The 21,696-nt window shown below is 39.9% G+C and overlaps 77 non-coding genes across 77 annotated transcripts; all 77 read left to right on the forward strand.

The window, feature by feature from the left end:
- Positions 1-37: 37 nt before the first annotated feature.
- Positions 38-110, forward strand: TRNAR-UCG (transfer RNA arginine (anticodon UCG)). The gene has a single exon. It is a non-coding gene; the product is annotated as a tRNA-Arg (tRNA).
- A 91-nt stretch (positions 111-201) lies between these two features.
- TRNAR-ACG (transfer RNA arginine (anticodon ACG)) lies at positions 202-274 on the forward strand. Its single transcript has one exon. It is a non-coding gene; the product is annotated as a tRNA-Arg (tRNA).
- A 250-nt stretch (positions 275-524) lies between these two features.
- TRNAR-UCG (transfer RNA arginine (anticodon UCG)) lies at positions 525-597 on the forward strand. The gene has a single exon. It is a non-coding gene; the product is annotated as a tRNA-Arg (tRNA).
- Positions 598-1,007: 410 nt separating this feature from the next.
- Positions 1,008-1,080, forward strand: TRNAR-ACG (transfer RNA arginine (anticodon ACG)). Its single transcript has one exon. It is a non-coding gene; the product is annotated as a tRNA-Arg (tRNA).
- A 91-nt stretch (positions 1,081-1,171) lies between these two features.
- TRNAR-UCG (transfer RNA arginine (anticodon UCG)) lies at positions 1,172-1,244 on the forward strand. The gene has a single exon. It is a non-coding gene; the product is annotated as a tRNA-Arg (tRNA).
- A 255-nt stretch (positions 1,245-1,499) lies between these two features.
- Positions 1,500-1,572, forward strand: TRNAR-ACG (transfer RNA arginine (anticodon ACG)). Its single transcript has one exon. It is a non-coding gene; the product is annotated as a tRNA-Arg (tRNA).
- A 91-nt stretch (positions 1,573-1,663) lies between these two features.
- On the forward strand, positions 1,664-1,736 carry TRNAR-ACG (transfer RNA arginine (anticodon ACG)). The gene has a single exon. It is a non-coding gene; the product is annotated as a tRNA-Arg (tRNA).
- Positions 1,737-1,822: 86 nt separating this feature from the next.
- Positions 1,823-1,895, forward strand: TRNAR-UCG (transfer RNA arginine (anticodon UCG)). Its single transcript has one exon. It is a non-coding gene; the product is annotated as a tRNA-Arg (tRNA).
- A 91-nt stretch (positions 1,896-1,986) lies between these two features.
- TRNAR-ACG (transfer RNA arginine (anticodon ACG)) lies at positions 1,987-2,059 on the forward strand. The gene has a single exon. It is a non-coding gene; the product is annotated as a tRNA-Arg (tRNA).
- Positions 2,060-2,636: 577 nt separating this feature from the next.
- On the forward strand, positions 2,637-2,709 carry TRNAR-ACG (transfer RNA arginine (anticodon ACG)). Its single transcript has one exon. It is a non-coding gene; the product is annotated as a tRNA-Arg (tRNA).
- Positions 2,710-2,800: 91 nt separating this feature from the next.
- Positions 2,801-2,873, forward strand: TRNAR-UCG (transfer RNA arginine (anticodon UCG)). Its single transcript has one exon. It is a non-coding gene; the product is annotated as a tRNA-Arg (tRNA).
- Positions 2,874-3,287: 414 nt separating this feature from the next.
- On the forward strand, positions 3,288-3,360 carry TRNAR-UCG (transfer RNA arginine (anticodon UCG)). Its single transcript has one exon. It is a non-coding gene; the product is annotated as a tRNA-Arg (tRNA).
- Positions 3,361-3,451: 91 nt separating this feature from the next.
- Positions 3,452-3,524, forward strand: TRNAR-ACG (transfer RNA arginine (anticodon ACG)). The gene has a single exon. It is a non-coding gene; the product is annotated as a tRNA-Arg (tRNA).
- Positions 3,525-3,615: 91 nt separating this feature from the next.
- Positions 3,616-3,688, forward strand: TRNAR-ACG (transfer RNA arginine (anticodon ACG)). The gene has a single exon. It is a non-coding gene; the product is annotated as a tRNA-Arg (tRNA).
- An 86-nt stretch (positions 3,689-3,774) lies between these two features.
- TRNAR-UCG (transfer RNA arginine (anticodon UCG)) lies at positions 3,775-3,847 on the forward strand. The gene has a single exon. It is a non-coding gene; the product is annotated as a tRNA-Arg (tRNA).
- A 255-nt stretch (positions 3,848-4,102) lies between these two features.
- Positions 4,103-4,175, forward strand: TRNAR-ACG (transfer RNA arginine (anticodon ACG)). Its single transcript has one exon. It is a non-coding gene; the product is annotated as a tRNA-Arg (tRNA).
- Positions 4,176-4,266: 91 nt separating this feature from the next.
- TRNAR-ACG (transfer RNA arginine (anticodon ACG)) lies at positions 4,267-4,339 on the forward strand. Its single transcript has one exon. It is a non-coding gene; the product is annotated as a tRNA-Arg (tRNA).
- A 91-nt stretch (positions 4,340-4,430) lies between these two features.
- Positions 4,431-4,503, forward strand: TRNAR-ACG (transfer RNA arginine (anticodon ACG)). The gene has a single exon. It is a non-coding gene; the product is annotated as a tRNA-Arg (tRNA).
- A 91-nt stretch (positions 4,504-4,594) lies between these two features.
- Positions 4,595-4,667, forward strand: TRNAC-ACA (transfer RNA cysteine (anticodon ACA)). The gene has a single exon. It is a non-coding gene; the product is annotated as a tRNA-Cys (tRNA).
- Positions 4,668-4,914: 247 nt separating this feature from the next.
- On the forward strand, positions 4,915-4,987 carry TRNAR-UCG (transfer RNA arginine (anticodon UCG)). Its single transcript has one exon. It is a non-coding gene; the product is annotated as a tRNA-Arg (tRNA).
- Positions 4,988-5,401: 414 nt separating this feature from the next.
- Positions 5,402-5,474, forward strand: TRNAR-UCG (transfer RNA arginine (anticodon UCG)). The gene has a single exon. It is a non-coding gene; the product is annotated as a tRNA-Arg (tRNA).
- Positions 5,475-5,565: 91 nt separating this feature from the next.
- TRNAR-ACG (transfer RNA arginine (anticodon ACG)) lies at positions 5,566-5,638 on the forward strand. The gene has a single exon. It is a non-coding gene; the product is annotated as a tRNA-Arg (tRNA).
- Positions 5,639-5,729: 91 nt separating this feature from the next.
- On the forward strand, positions 5,730-5,802 carry TRNAR-ACG (transfer RNA arginine (anticodon ACG)). Its single transcript has one exon. It is a non-coding gene; the product is annotated as a tRNA-Arg (tRNA).
- Positions 5,803-5,888: 86 nt separating this feature from the next.
- On the forward strand, positions 5,889-5,961 carry TRNAR-UCG (transfer RNA arginine (anticodon UCG)). The gene has a single exon. It is a non-coding gene; the product is annotated as a tRNA-Arg (tRNA).
- A 255-nt stretch (positions 5,962-6,216) lies between these two features.
- Positions 6,217-6,289, forward strand: TRNAR-ACG (transfer RNA arginine (anticodon ACG)). Its single transcript has one exon. It is a non-coding gene; the product is annotated as a tRNA-Arg (tRNA).
- Positions 6,290-6,380: 91 nt separating this feature from the next.
- TRNAR-ACG (transfer RNA arginine (anticodon ACG)) lies at positions 6,381-6,453 on the forward strand. Its single transcript has one exon. It is a non-coding gene; the product is annotated as a tRNA-Arg (tRNA).
- A 91-nt stretch (positions 6,454-6,544) lies between these two features.
- On the forward strand, positions 6,545-6,617 carry TRNAR-ACG (transfer RNA arginine (anticodon ACG)). Its single transcript has one exon. It is a non-coding gene; the product is annotated as a tRNA-Arg (tRNA).
- Positions 6,618-6,864: 247 nt separating this feature from the next.
- TRNAR-UCG (transfer RNA arginine (anticodon UCG)) lies at positions 6,865-6,937 on the forward strand. Its single transcript has one exon. It is a non-coding gene; the product is annotated as a tRNA-Arg (tRNA).
- A 414-nt stretch (positions 6,938-7,351) lies between these two features.
- On the forward strand, positions 7,352-7,424 carry TRNAR-UCG (transfer RNA arginine (anticodon UCG)). Its single transcript has one exon. It is a non-coding gene; the product is annotated as a tRNA-Arg (tRNA).
- A 91-nt stretch (positions 7,425-7,515) lies between these two features.
- Positions 7,516-7,588, forward strand: TRNAR-ACG (transfer RNA arginine (anticodon ACG)). The gene has a single exon. It is a non-coding gene; the product is annotated as a tRNA-Arg (tRNA).
- A 91-nt stretch (positions 7,589-7,679) lies between these two features.
- On the forward strand, positions 7,680-7,752 carry TRNAR-ACG (transfer RNA arginine (anticodon ACG)). Its single transcript has one exon. It is a non-coding gene; the product is annotated as a tRNA-Arg (tRNA).
- An 85-nt stretch (positions 7,753-7,837) lies between these two features.
- Positions 7,838-7,910, forward strand: TRNAR-UCG (transfer RNA arginine (anticodon UCG)). Its single transcript has one exon. It is a non-coding gene; the product is annotated as a tRNA-Arg (tRNA).
- A 91-nt stretch (positions 7,911-8,001) lies between these two features.
- TRNAR-ACG (transfer RNA arginine (anticodon ACG)) lies at positions 8,002-8,074 on the forward strand. The gene has a single exon. It is a non-coding gene; the product is annotated as a tRNA-Arg (tRNA).
- Positions 8,075-8,165: 91 nt separating this feature from the next.
- Positions 8,166-8,238, forward strand: TRNAR-ACG (transfer RNA arginine (anticodon ACG)). Its single transcript has one exon. It is a non-coding gene; the product is annotated as a tRNA-Arg (tRNA).
- Positions 8,239-8,329: 91 nt separating this feature from the next.
- TRNAR-ACG (transfer RNA arginine (anticodon ACG)) lies at positions 8,330-8,402 on the forward strand. The gene has a single exon. It is a non-coding gene; the product is annotated as a tRNA-Arg (tRNA).
- A 91-nt stretch (positions 8,403-8,493) lies between these two features.
- On the forward strand, positions 8,494-8,566 carry TRNAR-ACG (transfer RNA arginine (anticodon ACG)). Its single transcript has one exon. It is a non-coding gene; the product is annotated as a tRNA-Arg (tRNA).
- Positions 8,567-8,813: 247 nt separating this feature from the next.
- On the forward strand, positions 8,814-8,886 carry TRNAR-UCG (transfer RNA arginine (anticodon UCG)). The gene has a single exon. It is a non-coding gene; the product is annotated as a tRNA-Arg (tRNA).
- Positions 8,887-9,300: 414 nt separating this feature from the next.
- Positions 9,301-9,373, forward strand: TRNAR-UCG (transfer RNA arginine (anticodon UCG)). The gene has a single exon. It is a non-coding gene; the product is annotated as a tRNA-Arg (tRNA).
- A 246-nt stretch (positions 9,374-9,619) lies between these two features.
- On the forward strand, positions 9,620-9,692 carry TRNAR-UCG (transfer RNA arginine (anticodon UCG)). The gene has a single exon. It is a non-coding gene; the product is annotated as a tRNA-Arg (tRNA).
- Positions 9,693-9,783: 91 nt separating this feature from the next.
- On the forward strand, positions 9,784-9,856 carry TRNAR-ACG (transfer RNA arginine (anticodon ACG)). The gene has a single exon. It is a non-coding gene; the product is annotated as a tRNA-Arg (tRNA).
- Positions 9,857-9,947: 91 nt separating this feature from the next.
- Positions 9,948-10,020, forward strand: TRNAR-UCG (transfer RNA arginine (anticodon UCG)). The gene has a single exon. It is a non-coding gene; the product is annotated as a tRNA-Arg (tRNA).
- A 255-nt stretch (positions 10,021-10,275) lies between these two features.
- On the forward strand, positions 10,276-10,348 carry TRNAR-ACG (transfer RNA arginine (anticodon ACG)). The gene has a single exon. It is a non-coding gene; the product is annotated as a tRNA-Arg (tRNA).
- A 91-nt stretch (positions 10,349-10,439) lies between these two features.
- On the forward strand, positions 10,440-10,512 carry TRNAR-ACG (transfer RNA arginine (anticodon ACG)). Its single transcript has one exon. It is a non-coding gene; the product is annotated as a tRNA-Arg (tRNA).
- An 86-nt stretch (positions 10,513-10,598) lies between these two features.
- TRNAR-UCG (transfer RNA arginine (anticodon UCG)) lies at positions 10,599-10,671 on the forward strand. The gene has a single exon. It is a non-coding gene; the product is annotated as a tRNA-Arg (tRNA).
- A 512-nt stretch (positions 10,672-11,183) lies between these two features.
- Positions 11,184-11,256, forward strand: TRNAR-ACG (transfer RNA arginine (anticodon ACG)). The gene has a single exon. It is a non-coding gene; the product is annotated as a tRNA-Arg (tRNA).
- A 414-nt stretch (positions 11,257-11,670) lies between these two features.
- Positions 11,671-11,743, forward strand: TRNAR-UCG (transfer RNA arginine (anticodon UCG)). The gene has a single exon. It is a non-coding gene; the product is annotated as a tRNA-Arg (tRNA).
- A 249-nt stretch (positions 11,744-11,992) lies between these two features.
- Positions 11,993-12,065, forward strand: TRNAR-UCG (transfer RNA arginine (anticodon UCG)). The gene has a single exon. It is a non-coding gene; the product is annotated as a tRNA-Arg (tRNA).
- A 255-nt stretch (positions 12,066-12,320) lies between these two features.
- TRNAR-UCG (transfer RNA arginine (anticodon UCG)) lies at positions 12,321-12,393 on the forward strand. Its single transcript has one exon. It is a non-coding gene; the product is annotated as a tRNA-Arg (tRNA).
- A 91-nt stretch (positions 12,394-12,484) lies between these two features.
- On the forward strand, positions 12,485-12,557 carry TRNAR-ACG (transfer RNA arginine (anticodon ACG)). Its single transcript has one exon. It is a non-coding gene; the product is annotated as a tRNA-Arg (tRNA).
- Positions 12,558-12,807: 250 nt separating this feature from the next.
- Positions 12,808-12,880, forward strand: TRNAR-UCG (transfer RNA arginine (anticodon UCG)). Its single transcript has one exon. It is a non-coding gene; the product is annotated as a tRNA-Arg (tRNA).
- Positions 12,881-12,971: 91 nt separating this feature from the next.
- TRNAC-ACA (transfer RNA cysteine (anticodon ACA)) lies at positions 12,972-13,044 on the forward strand. The gene has a single exon. It is a non-coding gene; the product is annotated as a tRNA-Cys (tRNA).
- Positions 13,045-13,129: 85 nt separating this feature from the next.
- On the forward strand, positions 13,130-13,202 carry TRNAR-UCG (transfer RNA arginine (anticodon UCG)). The gene has a single exon. It is a non-coding gene; the product is annotated as a tRNA-Arg (tRNA).
- A 91-nt stretch (positions 13,203-13,293) lies between these two features.
- TRNAR-ACG (transfer RNA arginine (anticodon ACG)) lies at positions 13,294-13,366 on the forward strand. Its single transcript has one exon. It is a non-coding gene; the product is annotated as a tRNA-Arg (tRNA).
- Positions 13,367-13,457: 91 nt separating this feature from the next.
- On the forward strand, positions 13,458-13,530 carry TRNAR-ACG (transfer RNA arginine (anticodon ACG)). The gene has a single exon. It is a non-coding gene; the product is annotated as a tRNA-Arg (tRNA).
- Positions 13,531-13,785: 255 nt separating this feature from the next.
- On the forward strand, positions 13,786-13,858 carry TRNAR-ACG (transfer RNA arginine (anticodon ACG)). The gene has a single exon. It is a non-coding gene; the product is annotated as a tRNA-Arg (tRNA).
- Positions 13,859-14,107: 249 nt separating this feature from the next.
- On the forward strand, positions 14,108-14,180 carry TRNAR-UCG (transfer RNA arginine (anticodon UCG)). The gene has a single exon. It is a non-coding gene; the product is annotated as a tRNA-Arg (tRNA).
- Positions 14,181-14,271: 91 nt separating this feature from the next.
- On the forward strand, positions 14,272-14,344 carry TRNAR-UCG (transfer RNA arginine (anticodon UCG)). Its single transcript has one exon. It is a non-coding gene; the product is annotated as a tRNA-Arg (tRNA).
- Positions 14,345-15,572: 1,228 nt separating this feature from the next.
- Positions 15,573-15,645, forward strand: TRNAR-ACG (transfer RNA arginine (anticodon ACG)). The gene has a single exon. It is a non-coding gene; the product is annotated as a tRNA-Arg (tRNA).
- A 91-nt stretch (positions 15,646-15,736) lies between these two features.
- On the forward strand, positions 15,737-15,809 carry TRNAR-ACG (transfer RNA arginine (anticodon ACG)). The gene has a single exon. It is a non-coding gene; the product is annotated as a tRNA-Arg (tRNA).
- A 250-nt stretch (positions 15,810-16,059) lies between these two features.
- Positions 16,060-16,132, forward strand: TRNAR-UCG (transfer RNA arginine (anticodon UCG)). The gene has a single exon. It is a non-coding gene; the product is annotated as a tRNA-Arg (tRNA).
- Positions 16,133-16,223: 91 nt separating this feature from the next.
- On the forward strand, positions 16,224-16,296 carry TRNAR-ACG (transfer RNA arginine (anticodon ACG)). The gene has a single exon. It is a non-coding gene; the product is annotated as a tRNA-Arg (tRNA).
- A 250-nt stretch (positions 16,297-16,546) lies between these two features.
- On the forward strand, positions 16,547-16,619 carry TRNAR-UCG (transfer RNA arginine (anticodon UCG)). The gene has a single exon. It is a non-coding gene; the product is annotated as a tRNA-Arg (tRNA).
- Positions 16,620-16,710: 91 nt separating this feature from the next.
- On the forward strand, positions 16,711-16,783 carry TRNAR-ACG (transfer RNA arginine (anticodon ACG)). Its single transcript has one exon. It is a non-coding gene; the product is annotated as a tRNA-Arg (tRNA).
- A 91-nt stretch (positions 16,784-16,874) lies between these two features.
- On the forward strand, positions 16,875-16,947 carry TRNAR-ACG (transfer RNA arginine (anticodon ACG)). Its single transcript has one exon. It is a non-coding gene; the product is annotated as a tRNA-Arg (tRNA).
- A 417-nt stretch (positions 16,948-17,364) lies between these two features.
- On the forward strand, positions 17,365-17,437 carry TRNAC-ACA (transfer RNA cysteine (anticodon ACA)). Its single transcript has one exon. It is a non-coding gene; the product is annotated as a tRNA-Cys (tRNA).
- A 250-nt stretch (positions 17,438-17,687) lies between these two features.
- Positions 17,688-17,760, forward strand: TRNAC-ACA (transfer RNA cysteine (anticodon ACA)). The gene has a single exon. It is a non-coding gene; the product is annotated as a tRNA-Cys (tRNA).
- An 893-nt stretch (positions 17,761-18,653) lies between these two features.
- TRNAR-UCG (transfer RNA arginine (anticodon UCG)) lies at positions 18,654-18,726 on the forward strand. The gene has a single exon. It is a non-coding gene; the product is annotated as a tRNA-Arg (tRNA).
- Positions 18,727-18,817: 91 nt separating this feature from the next.
- On the forward strand, positions 18,818-18,890 carry TRNAR-ACG (transfer RNA arginine (anticodon ACG)). Its single transcript has one exon. It is a non-coding gene; the product is annotated as a tRNA-Arg (tRNA).
- Positions 18,891-18,981: 91 nt separating this feature from the next.
- TRNAR-ACG (transfer RNA arginine (anticodon ACG)) lies at positions 18,982-19,054 on the forward strand. Its single transcript has one exon. It is a non-coding gene; the product is annotated as a tRNA-Arg (tRNA).
- A 91-nt stretch (positions 19,055-19,145) lies between these two features.
- Positions 19,146-19,218, forward strand: TRNAR-ACG (transfer RNA arginine (anticodon ACG)). The gene has a single exon. It is a non-coding gene; the product is annotated as a tRNA-Arg (tRNA).
- A 91-nt stretch (positions 19,219-19,309) lies between these two features.
- TRNAC-ACA (transfer RNA cysteine (anticodon ACA)) lies at positions 19,310-19,382 on the forward strand. The gene has a single exon. It is a non-coding gene; the product is annotated as a tRNA-Cys (tRNA).
- Positions 19,383-19,468: 86 nt separating this feature from the next.
- On the forward strand, positions 19,469-19,541 carry TRNAR-UCG (transfer RNA arginine (anticodon UCG)). The gene has a single exon. It is a non-coding gene; the product is annotated as a tRNA-Arg (tRNA).
- Positions 19,542-19,632: 91 nt separating this feature from the next.
- Positions 19,633-19,705, forward strand: TRNAR-ACG (transfer RNA arginine (anticodon ACG)). Its single transcript has one exon. It is a non-coding gene; the product is annotated as a tRNA-Arg (tRNA).
- Positions 19,706-20,111: 406 nt separating this feature from the next.
- Positions 20,112-20,184, forward strand: TRNAR-UCG (transfer RNA arginine (anticodon UCG)). Its single transcript has one exon. It is a non-coding gene; the product is annotated as a tRNA-Arg (tRNA).
- A 91-nt stretch (positions 20,185-20,275) lies between these two features.
- TRNAR-ACG (transfer RNA arginine (anticodon ACG)) lies at positions 20,276-20,348 on the forward strand. Its single transcript has one exon. It is a non-coding gene; the product is annotated as a tRNA-Arg (tRNA).
- Positions 20,349-20,765: 417 nt separating this feature from the next.
- TRNAC-ACA (transfer RNA cysteine (anticodon ACA)) lies at positions 20,766-20,838 on the forward strand. The gene has a single exon. It is a non-coding gene; the product is annotated as a tRNA-Cys (tRNA).
- A 250-nt stretch (positions 20,839-21,088) lies between these two features.
- On the forward strand, positions 21,089-21,161 carry TRNAC-ACA (transfer RNA cysteine (anticodon ACA)). The gene has a single exon. It is a non-coding gene; the product is annotated as a tRNA-Cys (tRNA).
- Positions 21,162-21,696: the final 535 nt, after the last annotated feature.

Genomic DNA, 21,696 nt, shown 5'->3' on the forward strand with positions numbered 1-21,696 from the left:
TACAATGTTTGGAAATTTTATTTATAATACGAAGCAAGGGCTTGTGGCGTAATGCATAACGCGTCTGCCTTCGAAGCAGAAGATTCCAGGTTCGAGTCCTGGCAAGCTCGGTATTACCATTTAAAGCTGATTATTAGAGTATAACGGAAGGGAAATTTATAATATTTCAATGGTTCGATATCATTTTGATCAAACTCTAACGGGCTTGTGGCGCAATGGATAACGCGTCTGCCTACGGAGCATAAGAGTCCAGGTTCAAGTCCTGGCAAGCTCGATATTAACATTTAAAGATGATTATTAGACTATAACGGAAGGGAAATTTATAATATTGCAATGCTTCAATAGCATTTTGATCAACCTCTAACGGGCTTGTGGCGCGATGGATAACGCGTCTGCCTACGGAGCAGAAGATTCCAGGTTCGAGTCCTGTTAAGCTCTTTTAATATTTTCGTAAAAGATCTTTTATGCGTCATAAAGAATGCATAAATACAATGTTTGGAAATTTTATTTATAATACGAAGCAAGGGCTTGTGGCGTAATGGATAACGCGTCTGCCTTCGAAGCAGAAGATTCCAGGTTCGAGTCCTGGCAAGCTCGGTATTGCCATTTAAAGATGATTATTGGAGTATAACGGAAGGGAAATTTATAATATTGCAATGCTTCAATAGCATTTTGATCAACCTCTAACGGGCCTGTGGCGCAATGGATAACGCGTCTGCCTACGGAGCAGAAGATTCCTGGTTCGAGTCCTGGCAAGCTCTTTTTTTTCGTAAAAGATCTTTTATGCGTCATAAAGAATGCATAAATACAATGTTTGGAAATTTTATTTATAATACGAAGCAAGGGCTTGTGGCGTAATGGATAACGCGCCTGCCTTCGAAGCAGAAGATTCCAGGTTCGAGTCCTGGCAACCTCGGTATTACCATTTAAAGATGATTATTAGAGTATAACGGAAGGGAAATTTATAATATTTCAATGCTTCAATATCATTTTGATCAACTTCTAACGGGCTTGTGGCGCAATGGATAACGCGTCTGCCTACGGAGCATAAGATTCCAGGTTCGAGTCCTGGCAAGCTCGGTATTAAAATTTAAAGATGATTATTAGAGTATATCGGAAGGGAAATTTATAATATTTCAATGCTTCAATATCATTTTGATCAATCTCTAACGGGCTTGTGGCGTAATGGATAACGCGTCTGCCTTCGAAGCAGAAGATTCCAGGTTCGAGTCCTGGCAAGATCGGTATTGCCATTTAAAGATGATTATTAGAGTATAACGGAAGGGAAATTTATAATATTTCAATGCTTCAATATCATTTTGATCAACCTCTAACGGGCTTGTGGCGCAATGGATAACGCGTCTACCTACGGAGCAGAAGATTCCAGAATCGAGTCCTGGCAAGCTCGGTATTACCATTTAAAGCTGATTATTAGAGTATAACGGAAGGGAAATTTATTATGTTTCAATGCTTCAATATCATTTTGATCAACCACTAACGGGCTTGTGGCGCAATGGATAACGCGTCTGCCTACGGAACAGAAGATTCCAGGTTCGAGTCCTGGCAAGCTCGGTATTAACATTTAAAGATGATTATTAGAGTATAACGGAAGGGGAATTTATAATATTGCAATGCTTCAATAGCATTTTGATCTACTTCTAACGGGCTTGTGGCGCAATGGATAACGCGTCTGCCTACGGAGCAGAATATTCCAGGTTCGAGTCCTGGCAAGCTCTTTTTTTATTTTCGTAAAAGATCTTTTATTCGTCATAAAGAATGCATAAATACAATGTGTGGAAATTTTATTTGTAATACCAAGCAAGGGCTTGTGGCGTAATGGATAACGCGTCTGCCTTCGAAGCAGAAGATTCCAGGTTCGAGTCCTGGCAAGCTCGGTATTACCATTTAAAGATGATTATTAGAGTATAACGGAAGGGAAATTTATAATATTTCAATGCTTCAATAGCATTTTGATCAACCTCTAACGGGCCTGTGGCGCAATGGATAACGCGTCTGCCTACGGAGCATAAGATTCCAGGTTCGAGTCCTGGCAAGCTCGGTATTAAAATTTAAAGATGATTATTAGAGTATAACGGAAGGGAAATTTATAATATTGCAATGCTTCAATAGCATTTTGATCAACCTCTAACGGGCCTGTGGCGCAATGGATAACGCGTCTGCCGACGAAGCATAAGATTCCAGGTTGGAGTCCTGGCAAGCTCGGTATTACCATTTAAAGATGATTATTGGAGTATAACGGAAGGGAAATTTATAATATTGCAATGCTTCAATAGCATTTTGATCAACCTCTAGCGGGCCTGTGGCGCAATGGATAACGCGTTTGCCTACGGAGCAGAAGATTCCGGGTTCGAGTCCTGGCAAGCTCTTTTTTATTTTCGTAAAAGATCTTTTATGCGTCATAAAGAATGCATAAATACAACGTTTGGAAATTTTATTTATAATACGAAGCAAGGGCTTGTGGCGTAAAGGATAACGCGCCTGCCTTCGAAGCAGAAGATTCCGGGTTCGAGTCCTGGCAAGCTCGGTATTACCATTTAAAGATGATTCTTAGAGTATAACGGAAGGGAAATTTATAATATTTCAATGCTTCAATATCATTTTGATCAACCTCTAACGGGCTTGTGGCGCAATGGATAACGCGTCTACCTACGGAGCAGAAGATTCCAGGTTCGAGTCCTGGCAAGCTCGGTATTACCATTTAAAGCTGATTATTAGAGTATAACGGAAGGGAAATTTATAATATTTCAATGCTTCAATATCATTTTGATCAATCTCTAACGGGCTTGTGGCGTAATGGATAACGCGTCTGCCTTCGAAGCAGAAGATTCCAGGTTCGAGTCCTGGCAAGATCGGTATTACCATTTAAAGATGATTATTAGAGTATAACGGAAGGGAAATTTATAATATTTCAATGCTTCAATATCATTTTGATCAAACTCTAACGGGCTTGTGGCGCAATGGATAACTCGTCTGCCTACGGAGCATAAGAGTCCAGGTTCAAGTCCTGGCAAGCTCGATATTAACATTTAAAGATGATTATTAGACTATAACGGAAGGGAAATTTATAATATTGCAATGCTTCAATAGCATTTTGATCAACCTCTAACGGGCTTGTGGCGCGATGGATAACGCGTCTGCCTACGGAGCAGAAGATTCCAGGTTCGAGTCCTGTTAAGCTCTTTTAATATTTTCGTAAAAGATCTTTTATGCGTCATAAAGAATGCATAAATACAATGTTTGGAAATTTTATTTATAATACGAAGCAAGGGCTTGTGGCGTAATGGATAACGCGTCTGCCTTCGAAGCAGAAGATTCCAGGTTCGAGTCCTGGCAAGCTCGGTATTGCCATTTAAAGATGATTATTGGAGTATAACGGAAGGGAAATTTATAATATTTCAATGCGTCAATATCATTTTGATCAACCTCTAACGGGCTTGTGGCGCAATGGATAACGCGTCTGCCTACGGAGCAGAAGATTCCAGGTTCGAGTCCTGGCAAGCTCGGTATTAACATTTAAAGATGATTATTAGAGTATAACGGAAGGGGAATTTATAATATTGCAATGCTTCAATAGCATTTTGATCTACTTCTAACGGGCTTGTGGCGCAATGGATAACGCGTCTGCCTACGGAGCAGAATATTCCAGGTTCGAGTCCTGGCAAGCTCTTTTTTTATTTTCGTAAAAGATCTTTTATGCGTCATAAAGAATGCATAAATACAATGTGTGGAAATTTTATTTGTAATACCAAGCAAGGGCTTGTGGCGTAATGGATAACGGGTCTGCCTTCGAAGCAGAAGATTCCAGGTTCGAGTCCTGGCAAGCTCGGTATTACCATTTAAAGATGATTATTAGAGTATAACGGAAGGGAAATTTATAATATTTCAATGCTTCAATATCATTTTGATCAACCTCTAACGGGGTTGTGGCGCAATGGATAACGCGTCTGCCTACGGAGCATAAGATTCCAGGTTCGAGTCCTGGCAAGATCGGTATTAAAATTTAAAGATGATTATTAGAGTATAACGGAAGGGAAATTTATAATATTTCAATGCTTCAATATCATTTTGTTCAACCTCTAACGGGCTTGTGGCGCAATGGATAACGCGTCTGCCTACGGAGCAGAAGATTCGAGGTTCGAGTCCTGGCAAGCTCGGTATTAACATTTAAAGATGATTATTAGAGTATAACGGAAGGGGAATTTATAATATTGCAATGCTTCAATAGCATTTTGATCAACCTCTAACGGGCTTGTGGCGCAATGGATAACGCGTCTGCCTACGGAGCATAAGATTCCAGGTTCGAGTCCTGGCAAGCTCGGTATTAACATTTAAAGATGATTATTAGAGTATAACGGAAGGGAAATTTATAATATTGCAATGCTTCAATAGCATTTTGATCAACTTCTAACGGGCTTGTGGCGCAATGGATAACGCGTCTGCCTACGGAGCAGAAGATTCCAGGTTCGAGTCCTGGCAAGCTCGATATTAACATTTAAAGATGATTATTAGAGTATAACGGAAGGGAAATTTATAATATTGCAATGCTTCAATAGCATTTTGATCAACCTCTAACGGGCTTGCGGCGCAATGGATAACGCGTCTTCCTACAGAGGAGAAGATTCCAGGTTCGAGTCCTGGCAAGCTCGATATTAACATTTAAAGATGATTATTAGAGTATAACGGAAGGGAAATTTATAATATTGCAATGCTTCAATAGCATTTTGATCAACCTCTAACGGGCTTGCGGCGCAATGGATAACGCGTCTTCCTACAGAGGAGAAGATTCCAGGATCGAGTCCTGGCAAGCTCTTTTTTTTGCGTAATAGATCTTTTATGCGTCATAAAGAATGCATAAATACAATGTTTGGAAATTTTATTTATAATACGAAGCAAGGGCTTGTGGCGTAATGCATAACGCGTCTGCCTTCGAAGCAGAAGATTCCAGGTTCGAGTCCTGGCAAGCTCGGTATTACCATTTAAAGCTGATTATTAGAGTATAACGGAAGGGAAATTTATAATATTTCAATGGTTCGATATCATTTTGATCAAACTCTAACGGGCTTGTGGCGCAATGGATAACTCGTCTGCCTACGGAGCATAAGAGTCCAGGTTCAAGTCCTGGCAAGCTCGATATTAACATTTAAAGATGATTATTAGACTATAACGGAAGGGAAATTTATAATATTGCAATGCTTCAATAGCATTTTGATCAACCTCTAACGGGCTTGTGGCGCGATGGATAACGCGTCTGCCTACGGAGCAGAAGATTCCAGGTTCGAGTCCTGTTAAGCTCTTTTAATATTTTCGTAAAAGATCTTTTATGCGTCATAAAGAATGCATAAATACAATGTTTGGAAATTTTATTTATAATACGAAGCAAGGGCTTGTGGCGTAATGGATAACGCGTCTGCCTTCGAAGCAGAAGATTCCAGGTTCGAGTCCTGGCAAGCTCGGTATTGCCATTTAAAGATGATTATTGGAGTATAACGGAAGGGAAATTTATAATATTTCAATGCGTCAATATCATTTTGATCAACCTCTAACGGGCTTGTGGCGCAATGGATAACGCGTCTGCCTACGGAGCAGAAGATTCCAGGTTCGAGTCCTGGCAAGCTCGGTATTAACATTTAAAGATGATTATTAGAGTATAACGGAAGGGGAATTTATAATATTGCAATGCTTCAATAGCATTTTGATCTACTTCTAACGGGCTTGTGGCGCAATGGATAACGCGTCTGCCTACGGAGCAGAATATTCCAGGTTCGAGTCCTGGCAAGCTCTTTTTTTATTTTCGTAAAAGATCTTTTATGCGTCATAAAGAATGCATAAATACAATGTGTGGAAATTTTATTTGTAATACCAAGCAAGGGCTTGTGGCGTAATGGATAACGGGTCTGCCTTCGAAGCAGAAGATTCCAGGTTCGAGTCCTGGCAAGCTCGGTATTACCATTTAAAGATGATTATTAGAGTATAACGGAAGGGAAATTTATAATATTTCAATGCTTCAATATCATTTTGATCAACCTCTAACGGGGTTGTGGCGCAATGGATAACGCGTCTGCCTACGGAGCATAAGATTCCAGGTTCGAGTCCTGGCAAGATCGGTATTAATATTTAAAGATGATTATTAGAGTATAACGGAAGGGAAATTTATAATATTTCAATGCTTCAATATCATTTTGTTCAACCTCTAACGGGCTTGTGGCGCAATGGATAACGCGTCTGCCTACGGAGCAGAAGATTCGAGGTTCGAGTCCTGGCAAGCTCGGTATTAACATTTAAAGATGATTATTAGAGTATAACGGAAGGGGAATTTATAATATTGCAATGCTTCAATAGCATTTTGATCAACCTCTAACGGGCTTGTGGCGCAATGGATAACGCGTCTGCCTACGGAGCATAAGATTCCAGGTTCGAGTCCTGGCAAGCTCGGTATTAACATTTAAAGATGATTATTAGAGTATAACGGAAGGGAAATTTATAATATTGCAATGCTTCAATAGCATTTTGATCAACTTCTAACGGGCTTGTGGCGCAATGGATAACGCGTCTGCCTACGGAGCAGAAGATTCCAGGTTCGAGTCCTGGCAAGCTCGATATTAACATTTAAAGATGATTATTAGAGTATAACGGAAGGGAAATTTATAATATTGCAATGCTTCAATAGCATTTTGATCAACCTCTAACGGGCTTGCGGCGCAATGGATAACGCGTCTTCCTACAGAGGAGAAGATTCCAGGATCGAGTCCTGGCAAGCTCTTTTTTTTGCGTAATAGATCTTTTATGCGTCATAAAGAATGCATAAATACAATGTTTGGAAATTTTATTTATAATACGAAGCAAGGGCTTGTGGCGTAATGCATAACGCGTCTGCCTTCGAAGCAGAAGATTCCAGGTTCGAGTCCTGGCAAGCTCGGTATTACCATTTAAAGCTGATTATTAGAGTATAACGGAAGGGAAATTTATAATATTTCAATGGTTCGATATCATTTTGATCAAACTCTAACGGGCTTGTGGCGCAATGGATAACTCGTCTGCCTACGGAGCATAAGAGTCCAGGTTCAAGTCCTGGCAAGCTCGATATTAACATTTAAAGATGATTATTAGACTATAACGGAAGGGAAATTTATAATATTGCAATGCTTCAATAGCATTTTGATCAACCTCTAACGGGCTTGTGGCGCGATGGATAACGCGTCTGCCTACGGAGCAGAAGATTCCAGGTTCGAGTCCTGTTTAGCTCTTTTAATATTTTCGTAAAAGATCTTTTATGCGTCATAAAGAATGCATAAATACAATGTTTGGAAATTTTATTTATAATACGAAGCAAGGGCTTGTGGCGTAATGGATAACGCGTCTGCCTTCGAAGCAGAAGATTCCAGGTTCGAGTCCTGGCAAGCTCGGTATTGCCATTTAAAGATGATTATTGGAGTATAACGGAAGGGAAATTTATAATATTTCAATGCGTCAATATCATTTTGATCAACCTCTAACGGGCTTGTGGCGCAATGGATAACGCGTCTGCCTACGGAGCAGAAGATTCCAGGTTCGAGTCCTGGCAAGCTCGGTATTAACATTTAAAGATGATTATTAGAGTATAACGGAAGGGGAATTTATAATATTGCAATGCTTCAATAGCATTTTGATCTACTTCTAACGGGCTTGTGGCGCAATGGATAACGCGTCTGCCTACGGAGCAGAATATTCCAGGTTCGAGTCCTGGCAAGCTCTTTTTTATTTTCGTAAAAGATCTTTTATGCGTCATAAAGAATGCATAAATACAATGTGTGGAAATTTTATTTGTAATACCAAGCAAGGGCTTGTGGCGTAATGGATAACGGGTCTGCCTTCGAAGCAGAAGATTCCAGGTTCGAGTCCTGGCAAGCTCGGTATTACCATTTAAAGATGATTATTAGAGTATAACGGAAGGGAAATTTATAATATTTCAATGCTTCAATATCATTTTGATCAACCTCTAACGGGCTTGTGGCGCAATGGATAACGCGTCTGCCTACGGAGCATAAGATTCCAGGTTCGAGTCCTGGCAAGATCGGTATTAAAATTTAAAGATGATTATTAGAGTATAACGGAAGGGAAATTTATAATATTTCAATGCTTCAATATCATTTTGTTCAACCTCTAACGGGCTTGTGGCGCAATGGATAACGCGTCTGCCTACGGAGCAGAAGATTCGAGGTTCGAGTCCTGGCAAGCTCGGTATTAACATTTAAAGATGATTATTAGAGTATAACGGAAGGGGAATTTATAATATTGCAATGCTTCAATAGCATTTTGATCAACCTCTAACGGGCTTGTGGCGCAATGGATAACGCGTCTGCCTACGGAGCATAAGATTCCAGGTTCGAGTCCTGGCAAGCTCGGTATTAACATTTAAAGATGATTATTAGAGTATAACGGAAGGGAAATTTATAATATTGCAATGCTTCAATAGCATTTTGATCAACTTCTAACGGGCTTGTGGCGCAATGGATAACGCGTCTGCCTACGGAGCAGAAGATTCCAGGTTCGAGTCCTGGCAAGCTCGATATTAACATTTAAAGATGATTATTAGAGTATAACGGAAGGGAAATTTATAATATTGCAATGCTTCAATAGCATTTTGATCAACCTCTAACGGGCTTGCGGCGCAATGGATAACGCGTCTTCCTACAGAGGAGAAGATTCCAGGATCGAGTCCTGGCAAGCTCTTTTTTTTGCGTAATAGATCTTTTATGCGTCATAAAGAATGCATAAATACAATGTTTCGAAATTTTATTTATAATACGAAGCAAGGGCTTGTGGCGTAATGCATAACGCGTCTGCCTTCGAAGCAGAAGATTCCAGGTTCGAGTCCTGGCAAGCTCGGTATTACCATTTAAAGCTGATTATTAGAGTATAACGGAAGGGAAATTTATAATATTTCAATGGTTCGATATCATTTTGATCAAACTCTAACGGGCTTGTGGCGCAATGGATAACTCGTCTGCCTACGGAGCATAAGAGTCCAGGTTCAAGTCCTGGCAAGCTCGATATTAACATTTAAAGATGATTATTAGACTATAACGGAAGGGAAATTTATAATATTGCAATGCTTCAATAGCATTTTGATCAACCTCTAACGGGCTTGTGGCGCGATGGATAACGCGTCTGCCTACGGAGCAGAAGATTCCAGGTTCGAGTCCTGTTAAGCTCTTTTAATATTTTCGTAAAAGATCTTTTATGCGTCATAAAGAATGCATAAATACAATGTTTGGAAATTTTATTTATAATACGAAGCAAGGGCTTGTGGCGTAATGGATAACGCGTCTGCCTTCGAAGCAGAAGATTCCAGGTTCGAGTCCTGGCAAGCTCGGTATTGCCATTTAAAGATGATTATTGGAGTATAACGGAAGGGAAATTTATAATATTGCAATGCTTCAATAGCATTTTGATCAACCTCTAACGGGCCTGTGGCGCAATGGATAACGCGTCTGCCTACGGAGCAGAAGATTCCTGGTTCGAGTCCTGGCAAGCTCTTTTTTTTCGTAAAACATCTTTTATGCGTCATAAAGAATGCATAAATACAATGTTTGGAAATTTTATTTGTAATACGAAGCAAGGGCTTGTGGCGTAATGGATAACGCGCCTGCCTTCGAAGCAGAAGATTCCAGGTTCGAGTCCTGGCAAGCTCGGTATTACCATTTAAAGATGATTATTAGAGTATACCGGAAGGGAAATTTATAATATTTCAATGCTTCAATATCATTTTGATCAACTTCTAACGGGCTTGTGGCGCAATGGATAACGCGTCTGCCTACGGAGCATAAGATTCCAGGTTCGAGTCCTGGCAAGCTCGGTATTAAAATTTAAAGATGATTATTAGAGTATATCGGAAGGGAAATTTATAATATTTCAATGCTTCAATATCATTTTGATCAATCTCTAACGGGCTTGTGGCGTAATGGATAACGCGCCTGCCTTCGAAGCAGAAGATTCCGGGTTCGAGTCCTGGCAAGCTCGGTATTACCATTTAAAGATGATTCTTAGAGTATAACGGAAGGGAAATTTATAATATTTCAATGCTTCAATATCATTTTGATCAACCTCTAACGGGCTTGTGGCGCAATGGATAACGCGTCTACCTACGGAGCAGAAGATTCCAGAATCGAGTCCTGGCAAGCTCGGTATTACCATTTAAAGCTGATTATTAGAGTATAACGGAAGGGGAATTTATAATATTTCAATGCGTCAATATCATTTTGATCAACCTCTAACGGGCTTGTGGCGCAATGGATAACGCGTCTGCCTACGGAGCAGAAGATTCCAGGTTCGAGTCCTGGCAAGCTCGGTATTAACATTTAAAGATGATTATTAGAGTATAACGGAAGGGGAATTTATAATATTGCAATGCTTCAATAGCATTTTGATCTACTTCTAACGGGCTTGTGGCGCAATGGATAACGCGTCTGCCTACGGAGCAGAATATTCCAGGTTCGAGTCCTGGCAAGCTCTTTTTTTATTTTCGTAAAAGATCTTTTATGCGTCATAAAGAATGCATAAATACAATGTGTGGAAATTTTATTTGTAATACCAAGCAAGGGCTTGTGGCGTTATGGATAACGCGTCTGCCTTCGAAGCAGAAGATTCCAGGTTCGAGTCCTGGCAAGCTCGGTATTACCATTTAAAGATGATTATTAGAGTATAACGGAAGGGAAATTTATAATATTTCAATGCTTCAATAGCATTTTGATCAACCTCTAACGGGCCTGTGGCGCAATGGATAACGCGTCTGCCGACGAAGCATAAGATTCCAGGTTCGAGTCCTGGCAAGCTCGGTATTACCATTTAAAGATGATTATTGGAGTATAACGGAAGGGAAATTTATAATATTGCAATGCTTCAATAGCCTTTTGATCAACCTCTAACGGGCCTGTGGCGCAATGGATAACGCGTCTGCCTACGGAGCAGAAGATTCCTGGTTCGAGTCCTGGCAAGCTCTTTTTTATTTTCGTAAAAGATCTTTTATGCGTCATAAAGAATGCATAAATACAATGTTTGGAAATTTTATTTATAATACGAAGCAAGGGCTTGTGGCGTAATGGATAACGCGCCTTCTTAGAGTATAACGGAAGGGAAATTTATAATATTTCAATGCTTCAATATCATTTTGATCAACCTCTAACGGGCTTGTGGCGCAATGGATAACGCGTCTACCTACGGAGCAGAAGATTCCAGGTTCGAGTCCTGGCAAGCTCGGTATTACCATTTAAAGCTGATTATTAGAGTATAACGGAAGGGAAATTTATAATATTTCAATGCTTCAATATCATTTTGATCAACCTCTAACGGGCTTGTGGCGCCATGGATAACGCGTCTGCCTACGGAGCATAAGATTCCAGGTTCGAGTCCTGGCAAGCTCGGTATTAAAATATAAAGATGATTATTAGAGTATAACGGAAGGGAAATTTATAATATTGCAATGCTTCAATAGCATTTTGATCAACCTCAAACGGGCTTGTGGCGCGATGGATAACGCGTCTGCCTACGGAGCAGAAGATTCCAGGTTCGAGTCCTGTTAAGCTCTTTTAATATTTTCGTAAAAGATCTTTTATGCGTCATAAAGAATGCATAAATACAATGTTTGGAAATTTTATTTATAATACGAAGCAAGGGCTTGTGGCATAATGGATAACGCGTCTGCCTTCGAAGCAGAAGATTCCAGGTTCGAGTCCTGGCAAGCTCGGTATTACCATTTAAAGATGATTATTGGAGTATAACGGAAGGGAAATTTATAATATTGCAATGCTTCAATAGCATTTTGATCAACCTCTAACGGGCCTGTGGCGCAATGGATAACGCGTCTGCCTACGGAGCAGAAGATTCCTGGTTCGAGTCCTGGCAAGCTCTTTTTTATTTTCGTAAAAGATCTTTTAAGCGTCATAAAGAATGCATAAATACAATGTTTGGAAATTTTATTTATAATACGAAGCAAGGGCTTGTGGCGTAATGGATAACGCGCCTGCCTTCGAAGCAGAAGATTCCAGGTTCGAGTCCTGGCAAGCTCGGTATTACCATTTAAAGGTGATTATTAGAGTATAACGGAAGGGAAATTTATAATATTTCAATGCTTCAATATCATTTTGATCAACCTCTAACGGGCTTGTGGGGCAATGGATAACGCGTCTGCCTACGGAGCATAAGATTCTAGGTTCGAGTCCTGGCAAGCTCGGTATTAAAATTTAAAGATGATTATTAGAGTATAACGGAAGGGAAATTTATAATATTTCAATGCTTCAATATCATTTTGAGCAATCTCTAACGGGCTTGTGGCGTAATGGATAACGCTCCTGCCTTCGAAGCAGAAGATTCCAGGTTCGAGTCCTGGCAAGCTCGGTATTACCATTTAAAGATGATTATTAGAGTATAACGGAAGGGAAATTTATAATATTTCAATGCTTCAATATCATTTTGATCAACCTCTAACGGGCTTGTGGCGCAATGGTTAACGCGTCTGCCTACGGAGCATAAGATTCCAGGTTCGAGTCCTGGCAAGCTCGGTATTACCATTTAAAGATGATTATTGGAGTATAACGGAAGGGAAATTTATAATATTGCAATGCTTCAATAGCATTTTGATCAACCTTTAGCGGGCCTGTGGCGCAATGGATAACGCGTTTGCATACGGAGCAGAAGATTCATGGTTCGAGTCCTGGCAAGCTCTTTTTTTATTTTCGTAAAAGATCTTTTATGCGTCATAAAGAATGCATAAATACAACGTTTGGAAATTTTATTTATAATACGAAGCAAGGGCTTGTGGCGTAATGGATAACGCGCCTGCCTTCGAAGCAGAAGATTCCAGGTTCGAGTCCTGGCAAGCTCGGTATTACCATTTAAAGATGATTATTGGAGTATAACGGAAGGGAAATTTATAATATTGCAATGCTTCAATAGCATTTTGATCAACCTCTAACGGGCCTGTGGCGCAATGGATAACGCGTCTGCCTACAGAGCAGAAGATTCCTGGTTCGAGTCCTGGCAAGCTCTTTTTTATTTTCGTAAAAGATCTTTTATGCGTCATAAAGAATGCATAAATACAATGTTTGGAAATTTTATTTATAATACGAAGCAAGGGCTTGTGGCGTAATGGATAACGCGCCTGCCTTCGAAGCAGAAGATTCCAGGTTCGAGTCCTGGCAAGCTCGGTATTACCATTTAAAGATGATTCTTAGAGTATAACGGAAGGGAAATTTATAATATTTCAATGCTTCAATATCATTTTGATCAACCTCTAACGGGCTTGTGGCGCAATGGATAACGCGTCTACCTACGGAGCAGAAGATTCCAGGTTCGAGTCCTGGCAAGCTCGGTATTACCATTTAAAGCTGATTATTAGAGTATAACGGAAGGGAAATTTATAATATTTCAATGCTTCTATATCATTTTGATCAACCTCTAACGGGCTTGTGGCGCAATGGATAACGCGTCTGCCTACGGAGCAGAAGATTCCATGTTCGAGTCCTGGCAAGCTCGGTATTAACATTTAAAGATGATTATTAGAGTATAACGGAAGGGGAATTTATAATATTGCAATGCTTCAATATCATTTTGATCAACCTCTAACGTGCTTGTGACGCAATGGATAACGCGTCTGCCTACGGAGCAGAAGATTCCAGGTTCGAGTCCTGGCAAGCTCGGTATTACCATTTAAAGCTGATTATTAGAGTATAACGGAAGGGAAATTTATAATATTTCAATGGTTCGATATCATTTTGATCAAACTCTAACGGGCTTGTGGCGCAATGGATAACGCGTCTGCCTACGGAGCATAAGAGTCCAGGTTCGAGTCCTGGCAAGCTCGGTATTAACATTTAAAGATGATTATTAGACTATAACGGAAGGGAAATTTATAATATTGCAATGCACAATAGCATTTTGATCAACCTCTAACGGGCTTGTGGCGCGATGGATAACGCGTCTGCCTACGGAGCAGAAGATTCCAGGTTCGAGTCCTGTTGAGCTCTTTTAATATTTTCGTAAAAGATCTTTTATGCGTCATAAACAATGCATAAATACAATGTTTGGAAATTTTATTTATAATACGAAGCAAGGGCTTGTGGCGTAATGGATAACGCGCCTGCCTTCGAAGCAGAAGATTCCAGGTTCGAGTCCTGGCAAGCTCGGTATTACCATTTAAAGATGATTATTAGAGTATAACGGAAGGGAAATTTATAATATTTCAATGCTTGAATATCATTTTGATCAATCTCTAACGGGCTTGTGGCGTAATGGATAACGCGTCTGCCTTCGAAGCAGAAGATTCCAGGTTCGAGTCCTGGCAAGCTCGGTATTACCATTTAAAGATGATTATTAGAGTATAACGGAAGGGGAAATTTATAATATTTCAATGCTTCAATATCATTTTGATCAACCTCTAACGGGCTTGTGTCGCAATGGATAACGCGTCTGCCTACGGAGCATAAGATTCCTGGTTCGAGTCCTGGCAAGCTCGGTATTACCATTTAAAGATGATTATTGGAGTATAACGGAAGGGAAATTTATAATATTGCAATGCTTCAATAGCATTTTGATCAACCTCTAGCGGGCCTGTGGCGCAATGGATAACGCGTTTGCCTACGGAGCAGAAGATTCCTGGTTCGAGTCCTGGCAAGCTCTTTTTTATTTTCGTAAAAGATCTTTTATGCGTCATAAAGAATGCATAAATACAACGTTTGGAAATTTTATTTATAATACGAAGCAAGGGCTTGTGGCGTAATGGATAACGCGCCTGCCTTCGAAGCAGAAGATTCCAGGTTCGAGTCCAGGCAAGCTCGGTATTACCATTTAAAGATGATTCTTGGAGTATAACGGAAGGGAAATTTATAATATTTCAATGCTTCAATATCATTTTGATCAACCTCTAGCGGGCTTGTGTCGTAATGGATAACGCGTCTGCCTACGGAGCATAAGATTCCAGGTTCGAGTCCTGGCAATCTCGGTATTACCATTTAAAGATGATTATTGGAGTATAACGGAAGGGAAATTTATAATATTGCAATGCTTCAATAGCATTTTGATCAACCTCTAGCGGGCCTGTGGCGCAATGGATAACGCGTTTGCCTACGGAACAGAAGATTCCTGGTTCGAGTCCTGGCAAGCTCTTTTTTATTTTCGTAAAAGATCTTTTATGCGTCATAAAGAATGCATAAATACAACGTTTGGAAATTTTATTTATAATACGAAGCAAGGGCTTGTGGCGTAATGGATAACGCGCCTGCCTTCGAAGCAAAAGATTCCAATTTCGAGTCCTGGCAAGCTCGGTATTACCATTTAAAGATGATTCTTGGAGTATAACGGAAGGGAAATTTATAATATTTCAATGCTTCAATATCATTTTGATCAACCTCTAACGGGCTTGTGGCGCAATGAATAACGCGTCTACCTACGGAGCAGAAGATTCCAGGTTCGAGTCCTGGCAAGCTCGGTATTACCATTTAAAGCTGATTATTAGAGTATAACGGAAGGGAAATTTATAATATTTCAATGCTTCAATATCATTTTGTTCAACCTCTAACGGGCTTGTGGCGCAATGGATAACGCGTCTGCCTACGGAGCATAAGATTCCAGGTTCGAGTCCTGGCAAGCTCGGTATTAACATTTAAAGATGATTATAAGAGTATAACGGAAGGGAAATTTATAATATTTCAATGCTTCAATATCATTTTGATCAACCTCTAACGGGCTTGTGGCGCAATGGATAACGCGTCTGCCTACGGAGCAGAAGATTCCAGGTTCGAGTCCTGGCAAGCTCGGTATTAACATTTAAAGATGATTATTAGAGTATAACGGAAGGGGAATTTATAATATTGCAATGCTTCAACAGCATTTTGATCAACTTCTAACTGGCTTGTGGCGCAATGGATAACGCGTCGGCCTACGGAGCAGAATATTCCAGGTTCGAGTCCTGGCAAGCTCTTTTTTAATTTTCGTAAAAGATCTTTTATGCGTCATAAAGAATGCATAAATACAATGTTTGGAAATTTTATTTATAATACCAAGCAAGGGCTTGTGGCGTAATGGATAACGCGTCTGCCTTCGAAGCAGATGATTCCAGGTTCGAGTCCTGGCAAGCTCGGTATTACCATTTAAAGATGATTATTAGAGTATAACGGAAGGGAAATTTATAATATTGCAATGCTTCAATAGCATTTTGATCAACCTCTAACGGGCTTGTGGTGCAATGGATAACGCGTCTGCCTACGGAGCATAAGATTCCAGGTTCGAGTCCTGGCAAGCTCGGTATTAAAATTTAAAGATGATTATTAGAGTATAACGGAAGGGAAATTTATAATATTGCAATGCTTCAATAGCATTTTGATCAACCTCTAAAGGGCCTGTGGCGCAATGGATAACGCGTCTGCCGACGAAGCAGAATATTCCAGGTTCGAGTCCTGGCAAGCTCTTTTTTTATTTTCGTAAAAGATCTTTTATGCGTCATAAAGAATGCATAAATACAATGTTTGGAAATTTTATTTATAATACCAAGCAAGGGCTTGTGGCGTAATAAATAACGCATCTGCCTTCGAAGCAGAAGATTCCAGGTTCGAGTCCTGGCAAGCTCAGTATTACCATTTAAAGATGATTATTAGAGTATAACGGAAGGGAAATTTATAATATTTCAATGCTTCAATATCATTTTGATCAACCTCTAACGGGCTTGTGGCGCAATGGATAACGCGTCTGCCTACGGAGCAGAAGATTCCAGGTTCGAGTCCTGGCAAGCTCGGTATTAACATTTAAAGATGATTATTAGAGTATAACGGAAGGGGAATTTATAATATTGCAATGCTTCAATAGCATTTTGATCAACCTCTAACGGGCTTGTGGCGCAATAGATAACGCGTCTGCCTACGGAGCATAAGATTCCAGGTTCGAGTCCTGGCAAGCTCGGTATAAACATTTAAAGATGATTATTAGAGTATAACGGAAGGGAAATTTATAATATTGCAATGCTTCAATAGCATTTTGAACAACTTCTAACGGGCTTGTGGCGCAATGGATAACGCGTCTGCCTACGGAGCAGAAGATTCCAGGTTCAGTCCTGGCAAGCTCGGTATTAACATTTAAAGATGATTATTAGAGTATAACGGAAGGGAAATTTATAATATTGCAATGCTTCAATAGCATTTTGAACAACTTCTAACGGGCTTGTGGCGCAATGGATAACGCGTCTGCCTACGGAGCAGAAGATTCCAGGTTCAGTCCTGGCAAGCTCGGTATTAACATTTAAAGATGATTATTAGAGTATAACGGAAGGGAAATTTATAATATTGCAATGCTTCAATAGCATTTTGATCAACCTCTAACGGGCTTGTGGCGCAATGGATAACGCGTCTTCCTACAGAGCAGAAGATTCCAGGTTCGAGTCCTGGCAAGCTCTTTTCTTATTTTCATAATAGATCTTTTATGCGTCATAAAGAATGCATAAATACAATGTTTGGAAATTTTATTTATAATACGAAACAAGGGCTTAAGGCGTAATGCATAACGCGTCTGCCTTCGAAGCAGAAGGTTCCAGGTTCGAGTCCTGGCAAGCTCGGTATTACCATTTAAAGCTGATTATTAGAGTATAACGGAAGGGAAATTTATAATATTTCAATGCTTCAATATCATTTTGATCAACCTCTAACGGGCTTGTGGCGCAATGGATAACGCGTCTTCCTACAGAGCAGAAGATTCCAGGTTCGAGTCCTGGCAAGCTCTTTTTTATTTTCGTAATAGATCTTTTATGCGTCATAAAGAATGCATAAATACAATGTTTGGAAATTTTATTTATAATACGAAGCAAGGGCTTGTGTCGCAATGGATAACGCGTCTGCCTACGGAGCATAAGATTCCAGGTTCGAGTCCTGGCAAGCTCGGTATTACCATTTAAAGATGATTATTGGAGTATAACGGAAGGGAAATTTATAATATTGCAATGCTTCAATAGCATTTTGATCAACCTCTAGCGGGCCTGTGGCGCAATATATAACGCGTTTGCCTACGGAGCAGAAGATTCCTGGTTCGAGTCCTGGCAAGCTCTTTTTTTTTCGTAAAAGATCTTTTATGCGTCATAAAGAATGCATAAATACAACGTTTGGAAATTTTATTTATAATACGAAGCAAGGGCTTGTGGCGTAATGGATAACGCGCCTGCCTTCGAAGCAGAAGATTCCAATTTCGAGTCCTGGCAAGCTCGATATTACCATTTAAAGATGATTCTTGGAGTATAACGGAAGGGAAATTTATAATATTTCAATGCTTCAATATCATTTTGATCAACCTCTAACGGGCTTGTGGCGCAATGAATAACGCGTCTACCTACGGAGCAGAAGATTCCAGGTTCGAGTCCTGGCAAGCTCGGTATTAACATTTAAAGATGATTATTAGAGTATAACGGAAGGGGAATTTATAATATTGCAATGCTTCAATAGCATTTTGATCAACCTCTAACGGGCCTGTGGCGCAATGGATAACGCGTCTGCCGACGAAGCAGAATATTCCAGGTTCGAGTCCTGGCAAGCTCTTTTTTTTATTTTCGTAAAAGATCTTTTATGCGTCATAAAGAATGCATAAATACAATGTTTGGAAATTTTATTTATAATACCAAGCAAGGGCTTGTGGCGTAATAAATAACGCATCTGCCTTCGAAGCAGAAGATTCCAGGTTCGAGTCCTGGCAAGCTCAGTATTACCATTTAAAGATGATTATTAGAGTATAACGGAAGGGAAATTTATAATATTTCAATGCTTCAATATCATTTTGATCAACCTCTAACGGGCTTGTGGCGCAATGGATAACGCGTCTGCCTACGGAGCAGAAGATTCCAGGTTCGAGTCCTGGCAAGCTCGGTATTAACATTTAAAGATGATTATTAGAGTATAACGGAAGGTAAATTTATAATATTGCAATGCTTCAATAGCATTTTGATCAACCTCTAACGGGCTTGTGGCGCAATGGATAACGCGTCTGCCTACGGAGCATAAGATTCCAGGTTCGAGTCCTGGCAAGCTCGGTATAAACATTTAAAGATGATTATTAGAGTATAACGGAAGGGAAATTTATAATATTGCAATGCTTCAATAGCATTTTGAACAACTTCTAACGGGCTTGTGGCGCAATGGATAACGCGTCTGCCTACGGAGCAGAAGATTCCAGGTTCGAGTCCTGGCAAGCTCGGTATTAACATTTAAAGATGATTATTAGAGTATAACGGAAGGGAAATTTATAATATTGCAATGCTTCAATAGCATTTTGATCAACCTCTAACGGGCTTGTGGCGCAATGGATAACGCGTCTTCCTACAGAGCAGAAGATTCCAGGTTCGAGTCCTGGCAAGCTCTTTTTTTATTTTCGTAATAGATCTTTTATGCGTCATAAAGAATGCATAAATACAATGTTTGGAAATTTTATTTATAATACGAAGCAAGGGCTTGTGGCGTAATGCATAACGCGTCTGCCTTCGAAGCAGAAGGTTCCAGGTTCGAGTCCTGGCAAGCTCGGTATTACCATTTAAAGCTGATTATTAGAGTATAACGGAAGGGAAATTTATAATATTTCAATGCTTCAATATCATTTTGATCAACCTCTAACGGGCTTGTGGCGCAATGGATAACGCGTCTGCCTACGGAGCAGAAGATTCCAGGTTCGAGTCCTGGCAAGCTCGATATTAACATTTAAAGATGATTATTAGACTATAACGGAAGGGAAATTTATAATATTGCAATGCTTCAATAGCATTTTGATCAACCTCTAACGGGCTTGTGGCGCGATGGATAACGCGTCTGCCTACGGAGCAGAAGATTCCAGGTTCGAGTCCTGTTAAGCTCTTTTAATATTTTCGTAAAAGATCTTTTATGCGTCATAAAGAATGCATAAATACAAAGTTTGGAAATTTTATTTATAATACGAAGCAAGGGATTGTGGCGTAATGGATAACGCGTCTGCCTTCGAAGCAGAAGATTCCTGGTTCGAGTCCTGGCAAGCTCTTTTTTTTTCGTAAAAGATCTTTTATGCGTCATAAAGAATGCATAAATACAATGTTTGGAAATTTTATTTATAATACGAAGCAAGGGCTTGTGGCGTAATGGATAACGCGCCTGCCTTCGAAGCAGAAGATTCCAGGTTCGAGTCCTGGCAAGCTCGGTATTAACATTTAAAGATGATTATTAGAGTATAACGGAAGGGGAATTTATAATATTGCAATGCTTCAATAGCATTTTGATCAACCTCTAACGGGCTTGTGGCGCAATAGATAACGCGTCTGCCTACGGAGCATAAGATTCCAGGTTCGAGTCCTGGCAAGCTCGGTATAAACATTTAAAGATGATTATTAGAGTATAACGGAAGGGAAATTTATAATATTGCAATGCTTCAATAGCATTTTGAACAACTTCTAACGGGCTTGTGGCGCAATGGATAACGCGTCTGCCTACGGAGCAGAAGATTCCAGGTTCAGTCCTGGCAAGCTCGGTATTAACATTTAAAGATGATTATTAGAGTATAACGGAAGGGAAATTTATAATATTGCAATGCTTCAATAGCATTTTGAACAACTTCTAACGGGCTTGTGGCGCAATGGATAACGCGTCTGCCTACGGAGCAGAAGATTCCAGGTTCAGTCCTGGCAAGCTCGGTATTAACATTTAAAGATGATTATTAGAGTATAACGGAAGGGAAATTTATAATATTGCAATGCTTCAATAGCATTTTGATCAACCTCTAACGGGCTTGTGGCGCAATGGATAACGCGTCTTCCTACAGAGCAGAAGATTCCAGGTTCGAGTCCTGGCAAGCTCTTTTCTTATTTTCATAATAGATCTTTTATGCGTCATAAAGAATGCATAAATACAATGTTTGGAAATTTTATTTATAATACGAAACAAGGGCTTAAGGCGTAATGCATAACGCGTCTGCCTTCGAAGCAGAAGGTTCCAGGTTCGAGTCCTGGCAAGCTCGGTATTACCATTTAAAGCTGATTATTAGAGTATAACGGAAGGGAAATTTATAATATTTCAATGCTTCAATATCATTTTGATCAACCTCTAACGGGCTTGTGGCGCAATGGATAACGCGTCTTCCTACAGAGCAGAAGATTCCAGGTTCGAGTCCTGGCAAGCTCTTTTTTATTTTCGTAATAGATCTTTTATGCGTCATAAAGAATGCATAAATACAATGTTTGGAAATTTTATTTATAATACGAAGCAAGGGCTTGTGTCGCAATGGATAACGCGTCTGCCTACGGAGCATAAGATTCCAGGTTCGAGTCCTGGCAAGCTCGGTATTACCATTTAAAGATGATTATTGGAGTATAACGGAAGGGAAATTTATAATATTGCAATGCTTCAATAGCATTTTGATCAACCTCTAGCGGGCCTGTGGCGCAATATATAACGCGTTTGCCTACGGAGCAGAAGATTCCTGGTTCGAGTCCTGGCAAGCTCTTTTTTTTTCGTAAAAGATCTTTTATGCGTCATAAAGAATGCATAAATACAACGTTTGGAAATTTTATTTATAATACGAAGCAAGGGCTTGTGGCGTAATGGATAACGCGCCTGCCTTCGAAGCAGAAGATTCCAATTTCGAGTCCTGGCAAGCTCGATATTACCATTTAAAGATGATTCTTGGAGTATAACGGAAGGGAAATTTATAATATTT

The sequence above is a fragment of the Phalangium opilio genome, unplaced genomic scaffold (genome assembly GCF_054372755.1).
Source record: "Phalangium opilio isolate 3A_F unplaced genomic scaffold, DU_Popi_V2 ptg000088l_1, whole genome shotgun sequence".
Taxonomy (NCBI): domain Eukaryota; kingdom Metazoa; phylum Arthropoda; class Arachnida; order Opiliones; family Phalangiidae; genus Phalangium; species Phalangium opilio.